The sequence below is a fragment of the Arachis hypogaea genome, chromosome 4 (assembly GCF_003086295.3).
Source record: "Arachis hypogaea cultivar Tifrunner chromosome 4, arahy.Tifrunner.gnm2.J5K5, whole genome shotgun sequence".
Classification (NCBI taxonomy): Eukaryota; Viridiplantae; Streptophyta; class Magnoliopsida; order Fabales; family Fabaceae; genus Arachis; species Arachis hypogaea.
This window is the reverse complement of record NC_092039.1, coordinates 92,847,139-92,856,383: the sequence shown is the minus strand read 5'-3', so window position 1 is coordinate 92,856,383 and position 9,245 is coordinate 92,847,139. Positions and strand designations below refer to the sequence as shown.

Genomic DNA, 9,245 nt, shown 5'->3' with positions numbered 1-9,245 from the left:
ATTGATTCGTTGAGGAGGGTAGAATCTTGCTAACAATTTGTTCACCACATCCTCCCAAGTTGTCAAGCTCTCCCTTGGAAGGATTCCAGCCACTTGGCTGCCTTGTCTCTGAGTGAGAAGGGAAATAAGAGCAATCTATAGGCATCAGGATGAACACCATTAGATTTCACTGTGTCACATATTCTCAGGAAGGTGGTCAAATGTTGGTTGGGATCTTCTTGAACACCTCCTCCAAATGAACAGTTGTTCTGAACAAGGGTGATGAGCTGTGGTTTAAGTTCAAAGTTGTTGGCATGGATTGTTGGCTTTTGGATGCTACTTCCACAATTGCCTGGGTTTGGATTAATGTAAGAGCCCAAAACTCTTCTATCCTCCCCACATGATTTGCTCCACCTCCTCTGCCATGGTTGTGAGTCTCTTCTTCATGACGATTTTCCATGTTTTCTTCCATGTTTGGTTCAAAGTATTCCTCAAACTGTTCCTCCTCTTCTTCAGCACCAACTACTCGTTTTCCTCTTGCCTCCCTTCTTAGTCTAAGGAAGATTCTCTCTGGTTCAGAATCAAAGGAAGTTGAAGCCCCGCTTCTTCTCCCTGTCATACAACCACAAGTACAAGCAGAGAAGATAGGTGCAGACAGTATTTATGTCAGAATTGATGTTAGTTGTGGGTGATGCAATATATCAAACAGTTAGTGGGTTAGCAAACAGAATTGAAAATAACAAAGAAAAACAAAGAGTAGATGGAGAAGGGAAGAAGTTTAACTAAAACAAAAAGCAAATCAATCAAACAGAAAATAAAATACACAAAATAAAATGCTCAATCTAGTGATCTTCCAATCTAATCATTGTTGATGCACAATCAATCCCCGGCAACGGCGCCATAAACTTGATGCGTGGAAAACTTGTCTCTCAACAAATCTCCCTTCGGCAAGTGTACCGAAGTTGTCGCCAAGTAAAAACTCACAATAGAGTGAGGTCGAATCACACAAGGATTGATTGATCAAGCAACTTTAATTAGAAGAATGTTCTAGTTGAGCGAATCCAGAATTTGGGTTGAGAGTTGTAGAAAATAAAATGGCGGGAATGTAAATAACAGAAAAGTAAATGCTAGAATTAAAGGACTGAAAGTAAATGACTGAAAATAAATTGCAGAATTGTAAATGGGAATGGGGGAATTGCTCATAAAAGTAAATCGCAGAAATTAAAGAGAATGGGTAAGATTAGAGATGGGGAGTTCATTGGGCTTAGGAGATGTTGCAATTCTCCGGATCAAGTTCATTTTCATCTCTTCCTCAATCAATGCACTCATTGATCTCCTTGGCAATCTTAAGTGATTGAATTACAATTCCTTGCAATTCAATCTCTCAAATCTTGATCAATAGCCAATTCCTTGGTCAATTGCTCATGAGAAGAGATGAAGTATGGTCATTGATTATACCACATGCATTTCCAAACCAAGTATTGAGAGGGTTACAGTCACATACCCATCCAAACCCAATTTGGTCCAGCATGAGAAAGCATTTCTAGCTTGATCTCTTCATTCCTCTTCCAAGGTTCAAAAGAGATCCAAGTTTGAATAGCTTCTCTTCCAAGATAACTACTCAATTGGATGAAGATCGAAAGCTTTCAAGTAAAATCAAGAGGAAAGATAGAAGAAGAACAATGAAAATTAGTATTGATCCATCAAATTACAACAGAGCTCCCTAACCCAATGAAAGCGGTTTAGTTGTTCATAGCTCTTGAAAATGAAAACAAAGATGGAGAATACATCATAAAACTAGAAATTGCAAAGAAAGTAAATACAGAGAGTGGTTCTTCAGCCTCCAGAACTTCTTTACAATTCAAAGTTACTCCTATATATACTACTCTTCTCAGCTTCTAGTTTACTCTTCAAGTCTTGGGCCTTTGGATCTTGAGTTTGAAGCAGTTCTTTTCTTCATTTGGGCTTGGCTTTACTTGTAGAGAGAAAGTGCTAAGTGGGCAGAGACTTCAGCTCAGGACGTTAGGGGTGTTAATATTTAGTGAGAATATGAGTTTGAGAACGTTAGTGACACTTAACATTGTCACTAACGTTCCAGTGCACCCCTTTGCCTTACGTTAAAACCCACGTTAACTAGGTTAACGTGGCTTTTAATGTTGCCTTGTTAGTCCTTCGAGAACGTTAGTGACACTCAACATTGTCACTAACGTTCCAGTGTGCCCCTTCTTGTTTCACGTTAAAGCCCATGTTAACTAGGCTAACGTGGCTTCTAACATGGTCCTTGCCAACCTTTGAGAACATTAGTGACACTCAACATTGTCACTAACGTTCCAATGTACCCCTGGGTCTCACGTTAGAGTCCATGTTAACTAGGTTAACGTGGCTTCTAACGTGGCCATCTTTTAGCCATCCCAACGTTAGTGACAATGTTGAGTGTCACTAACGTTGGCTCATCTTTCATTTCTCATCGTTAGCTTCCACGTTAACCAAGTTAACGTGGAGGTTAACGTGACTCTTGGGGGTTGTGTTGTTGCTTCAACGTTAGTGACAATATTGAGTGTCACTAACGTTGTCGACAATTCTTCATCCTCTACGTTAATTCCCACGTTAACGTGGTACTTAGCACCATAGGCCAACGTTAGTGACAATGTTGAGTGTCACTAACGTTGGCTTCTCTCCCTCCCCCTTAACGTTAGAGGCCACGTTAACTAGGTTAACGTGGCTTCTAACGTGGCCACTTATGAGTGATTGCCAACGTTAGTGACAATGTTGAGTGTCACTAACGTTGGATCATCTTCTCTTCTCCACGTTAGAGTTCACGTTAACTTGGTTAACGTGACTCTCTAACGTGGGCATTGATGGCTTTCTTTGAGAGTGTTATTGGCAATCACTTTTCTCATTAATCCTTGCAAGTTACCTCCCCTTTCTTGCTCCTTTATGGTCCTGAAATCAAGCAGCAAAGTGCATCAAAGCTCCAGTCCATGTCATGAGTAATGCAACATAATATTTGTCACTAAACTTATGCAAAATCCTCATGAAATCATGTAAAATGCACAATGTGTGCTTGAGTCAAGGCATAAGTGAATATTTACCCAAAACTAGCTTATTTCCTAAAGAAATGCATGAAACTAACCTAAAAACAGTAAAGAAAAGGTCAGTGAAACTAGCCAAGATGCCCTGGCATCAACTTCTTATCTTTTCAAAATTTGTTTCAACTAACTAACTAACTTTTGTTTGTTTCTTACCTTTTTCAAAACTACCTAACTAACTCTCTCTCTCTCTAATTTTCGAAAAAATCTTCCCTCTTTTTCAAAATTTCTTTTTAATTAGACTATTTATTTTATTTTTTTATTTGAATTTTCGAAAAACTACTAACCTTTTCAAAAACTATTTTCGAAAATCACTAACTCTTTTTTAAAAATTATTTTCGAAAATTCTCTCCTCCTCTTATCCCTTCTATTTAGTTATTCATCTACTAACACTTCTCTTCATCTCACATCTCTGCTCCTATCATTACCTTTGTGTTTGGATTCTTCATTCTTCTTCATCCCTATTCCTTTTCTTCTTCTACTAACAATAAGGAACCTCTTTACTATGACATAGAGGATTTCTCTTTTTTTTCTTTTTCTCTTCTCTTTCTTATGAGCAGGGACAAAGAAAAAGGCATTCTTGTTGAAGCTGATCCAGAACCTGAAAGGACTCTGAAGAGGAAACTAAGAGAAGCTAAATTACAACAATCCAGAGACAACCTTATTGAAAATTTTGAATAAGTAAAGGAGATGGCAGCCGAACCCAACAACAATAATGCAAGGAGAATGCTCGGTGACTTTACTGCACCTAATTCCAATTTACATGGAAGAAGCATCTCCATTCCTGCCATTGGAGTAAACAACTTTGAGCTGAAACCTCAGCTAGTTTATCTGATGCAGCAGAACTGCAAGTTTCATAGACTTCCATCTGAAGATCCTTTTCAGTTCTTAACTGAATTCTTGCAGATCTGTGATACTGTTAAGACTAATGGAGTAGATCCTGAAGTCTACAGGCTCATGCTTTTCCCTTTTGCTGTAAGAGACAGAGCTAGAGTGTGGTTGGACTCTTAACCCAGAGATAGCCTGAACTCTTGGGATAAGCTGGTCACGGCTTTCTTAGCCAAGTTCTTTCCTTCCCAAAAGCTGAGCAAGCTTAGAGTGGATGTTCAGACCTTCAGACAGAAGGAAGGTGAATCCCTCTATGAAGCTTGGGAAAGATACAAGCAGCTGACCAAAAAGTGTCCTTTTGACATGCTTTCAGAATAGACCATCCTAGATATATTCTATGATGGTTTATCTGAGCTATCAAAGAAGTCATTGGATACTTCTGCAGGTGGATCCATTCACCTAAAGAAAACGCCTGCAGAAGCTCAAGAACTCATTGACATGGTTGCTAATAACCATTTCATGTACACTTCTGAGAGGAATCCTGTGAGTAATGGGACGCCTATGAAGAAGGAAGTTCTTGAAATTGATACTCTGAATGCCATATTGGCTCAGAACAAAATATTGACTCAGCAAGTCAATATGATTTCTCAGAGTCTGAATGGAGTGCAAGCTGCATCCAACAGTACTCAAGAGGCTTCTTATGAAGAAGAAGCTTATGATCCTGAAAACCCTGCAATAGCAGAGGTGAATTACTTAGGTGAACCTTATGGAAACACCTATAATCCATCATGGAGAAATCATCCAAATCTCTCATGGAAGGATCAAAGGCCTCAAAAAGGCTTTAATAATGGTGGAAGAAACAAGTTTAACAACAATAAACCTTTTCCATCATCCACTCAGCAACAGACAGAGAATTCTGAGCAGAATCCATCTAGCTTAGCAAATTTAGTCTCTAATCTATCTAAGGCCACTGTAAGTTTCATGAATGAAACAAGGTCTTCCATTAGAAATTTGGAAGCACAAGTGGGCCAGCTGAGTAAAAGGATCACTGAAATCCCTCCTAGTACTCTCCCAAGTAATACAGAAGAAAATCCAAAAAGAGAGTGCAAGGCCATTGACATGACCAAAATGGCCGAACCCAAAGAGGGAGAGGAAGACGTGAATCCCAAGGAGGAAGACCTCCTGGGATGTCCAGTGATCAATAAGGAGCTTCCCTCTGAGGAACCAAAGGAATCAGAGACTCATCTAGAGACCATAGAGATTCTATTGAACCTCCTTATGCCATTCATGAGCTCTGATGAGTATTCCTCTTCTGAAGAGAATGAGGATGTTACTGAAGAGCAAGCTGCCAAGTTCCTTGGTGCAATCATGAAGCTGAATGCCAAATTATTTGGTATTGAGACTGGGGAAGATGAACCTCCCTTGTTCACCAATGAACTAAGTGATCTGGATCAACTGACATTGCCTCAGAAGAAACAGGATCCTGGAAAGTTCATAATACCTTGTACCATAGGCACCATGATCTTTAAAGCTCTGTGTGACCTTGTTTCAGGGATAAACCTCATGCCCCTCTCTGTAATAGAGAAACTGGGAATCTATGGGGTGCAAGCTGCTAAAATCTCACTAGAGATGGCAGACAATTCAAGAAAACAGGCTTATGGACAAGTAGAGGACGTGTTAGTGAAGGTTGAAGGCCTTTACATCCCTACTGATTTCATAGTCTTGGATACTGGAAAGGAAGAGGATGAATCCATCATCCTAGGAAGGCCTTTCCTAGCCACAGCAAGAGCTGTGATTGATGTGGATAGAGGAGAATTGATCCTTTAATTAAATAAGGACAACCTTGTGTTTACAACTCAAGGATCTCTCTCTGCATGCATGGAGAGGAAGCAGAAAAAGCTTCTCTCAAAGCAGAGTCAACCAAAGCCCTAACAGTCAAACTCTAAGTTTGGTGTTGGGAGGCCACAACCAAACTCTAAGTTTGGTGTCAAACCCCCATATCCAAACTCTAAGTTTGGTGTTGGGAGGTCTCAACAAAGCTCTGCACATCTGTGAGGCTCCATGAGAGCCCACTGTCAAGCTATTGACATTAAAGAAGCACTTGTTGGAAGGCAACCCAATGTTTATTTATCTAATTTTATTTTTGTTTTTCATGTTTTCTTAGGTTCATGATCATGTGGAGTCACAAAATAAACGAAAAATTTAGAAACAGAATAAAAAATAGCGAAAGAAAAATCACACCCTAGAGGAAGCACCTGCCTGGCGTTCAACGCAAGAACAGAGCATGGTTCTGGCGCTGAACACCCAAAATGGGCAGTATCTGGCCGCTGAACGCCCAAAATGGGCATCATCTGGGCGCTGAACGCCAGAATTGCACCCTGGAAAGGAGCTGGCGCTGAACGCCCAGAACAAGCATGGTTCTGGCGTTCAACGCTAGAAATGGGCAACAAATGGGCGTTGAACGCCCAAAATGGGCACCAACCTGGCGTTGAACGCCCAGAGTTGTGTGCAAGGGCATTTTACATGCCTAATTTGGTGCAAGGTTGTAAATCCTTGAACACCTCAGGATCTGTGGACCCCACAAGATCATCTCAGGATCTGTGGACCCCACAGGATCCCCACCTACCTCCACTCACTCTCTTCTCTCTTCTCAATCATCCTCTATTCCCAATAAACACTCTTCCCCAAAACCCTTCACTTATCACCTCCATCTCTCTTCCCTATTAACCCTTCACCACTCACATCCACCCACTCTTTCCCATAAACCTACCCAATAAACTCCACCTACCTTCAAAATTCAAATCAATTTCCCACCCAAACCCACCCATATGGCCAAACCTTAACCCCCCCTCCCTTCCCTATATAAAGCCCTCCATTCTTCCTCATTTTCACACAACACAACCCTCTCCTCTCTTCTTGGCCGAAACACACCTCCCCCCTCTTCTCCATCTTTTCTTCTTCTTCTTCATCTAATTCTTTCTTCTCTTGCTCGAGGGCGAGCAAAAATTCTAATTTTGGTGTGGAAAAAGCATAAGCTTTTTATTTTTCCATTACCATTGATGGCACCTAAGACCGGAGAATCCTCTAGAAAAGGAAAAGGGAAGACAAAAGCTTCCACCTCCGAGTCATAGGAGATGGAAAGATTCATCTCCAAAGCTCATCAAGACCACTTCTATGATGTTGTGGCCAAGAAGAAGGTGATCCCTGAGGTCCCTTTCAAGCTCAAGAGAAATGAGTATCCGGAGATCCGACATGAAATCCAAAGAAGAGGTTGGGAAGTCCTAACAAACCCCATCCAACAAGTCAGCATCCTAATGGTTCAAGAGTTCTATGCCAATGCATGGATCACTAGGAACCATGATCAAAGTAAGAACCCGAATCCAAAGAATTATGTTACAATGGTTCGGGAGAAATACTTAGATTTTAGTCCGGAGAATGTGAGGTTGGCGTTCAACTTGCCTATGATGCAAGGAGATGAGCGCCCCTACACTAGAAGGGTCAACTTTAATCAAAGGTTGGACCAAGTCCTCATGGACATATGTGTGGAAGGAGCTCAATGGAAGATTGACTCCAAAGGCAAGCCGGTTCAACTAAGAAGATTGGACCTCAAGCCTGTGGCTAGAGGATGGTTGGAGTTCATCCAATGCTCCATCATCCCCACTAGCAACCGATCTGAAGTTACTGTGGATCGGGCCATCATGATCCATAGCTTCATGATTGGAGAAGAAGTAGAGGTTCATGAAGTCATCTCCCTTGAACTCTACAAAATAGCCGAAAAGCCCTCTCCTGGGGCAAGGCTAGCTTTTCCTCATCTTATCTGCCATCTATGTTACTCAGCTGGAGCTTCCATAGAAGGAGACATTCACATTGAGGAAGAAAAGCCATCACTAAGAAAAAGATGGAGCAAGCAAGAGAGCCCATTCATGGAGCTCAAGAGGCGTATGAAGCTCATCACCATGAGATCCCGGAGATGCCTCAAATGCATTTTCCTCCACAAAACTATTGGGAGCAAATCAACACCTCCCTAGGAGAATTAAGTTCCAACATGGGACAATTAAGGGTGGAACATCAAGAGCACTCCATCATCCTTCATGAAATTAGAGAAGATCAAAAAGCAATGAGGGAGGAGCAACAAAGACAAGGAAGAGACATAGAAGAGCTCAAGGACATCATTGGTTCCTCAAGAAGGAAACGCCACCATCACTAAGGTGGATTCATTCCTTGTTCTTATTTCTTCTGTTTTTTGTTTTCTCTATGTTAAATGCTTATCTATGTTTGTGTCTTCATTACATGATCATTAGTAGTTAGTAACTTTGTCTTAAAGTTATGAATGTCCTATGAATCCATCACCTCTCTTAAATGAAAAATGTTTTAATTCAAAAGAACAAGAAGTACATGAGTTTTGAATTTATCCTTGAACTTAGTTTAATTATATTGATGTGGTGACAATGCTTCTTGTTTTCTGAATGAATGCTTGAACAGTGCATATGTCTTTTGAAGTTGTTGTTTAAGAATGTTAAATATGTTGGCTCTTGAAAGAATGATGACAAGGAGACAGGTTATTTGATAATCTGAAAAATCATAAAAATGATTCTTGAAGCAAGAAAAAGCAGCAAAGAACAAAGCTTGCAGAAAAAAAAATAGGCGAAAAAAAATGGAAAGAAAAAGCAAGCAGAAAAAGCCAAAAGCTGTTAAAATCAAGAGGCAAGAGCAAAAAGCCAATAGCCCTTAAAACCAAAAGGCAAGGGTAAATAAAAAGGATCCCAAGGCTTTGAGCATCAGTGGATAGGAGGGCCTAAAGGAATAAAATCCTGGCCTAAGCGGCTAAACCAAGTTGTCCCTAACCATGTGCTTGTGGCGTGAAGGTGTCAAGTGAAAACTTGAGACTGAGCGGTTAAAGTCAAGGTCCAAAGCAAAAAAAAAGAGTGTGCTTAAGAACCCTGGACACCTCTAATTGGGGACTTTAGCAAAGCTGGAAAAGGTTCACCCAATTATGTGTCTGTGGCATTTATGTATCGGTGGTAATACTGGAAAACAAAGTGCTTAGGGCCACGGCCAAGACTCATAAAATAGCTGTGTTCAAGAATCATCATACTGAACTAGGAGAGTCAATAACACTATCTAAACTCTGAGTTCCTAGAGAAGCCAATCATTCTGAACTTCAATGGATAAAGTGAGATGCCAAAACTATTCAAGAGGCAAAAAGCTAAAAGTCCCGCTCATCTGATTGGAGCTATGTTTCATTGATAGTTTGGAATTTATAGTATATTCTCTTCTTTTTATCCTATTTGATTTTCAGTTGCTTGGGGACAAGCAACAATTTAAGTTTGGTGTTGTGATGAGCGGATA

General features: G+C 40.6%; 1 non-coding gene across 1 annotated transcript; it reads right to left on the bottom strand.

The window, feature by feature from the left end:
* Positions 1-4,157: 4,157 nt before the first annotated feature.
* On the bottom strand, positions 4,158-4,265 carry LOC140184525 (small nucleolar RNA R71). Its single transcript, XR_011881541.1, has one exon. It is a non-coding gene; the product is annotated as a small nucleolar RNA R71 (small nucleolar RNA).
* Between the last annotated feature and the right edge of the window lie 4,980 nt (positions 4,266-9,245).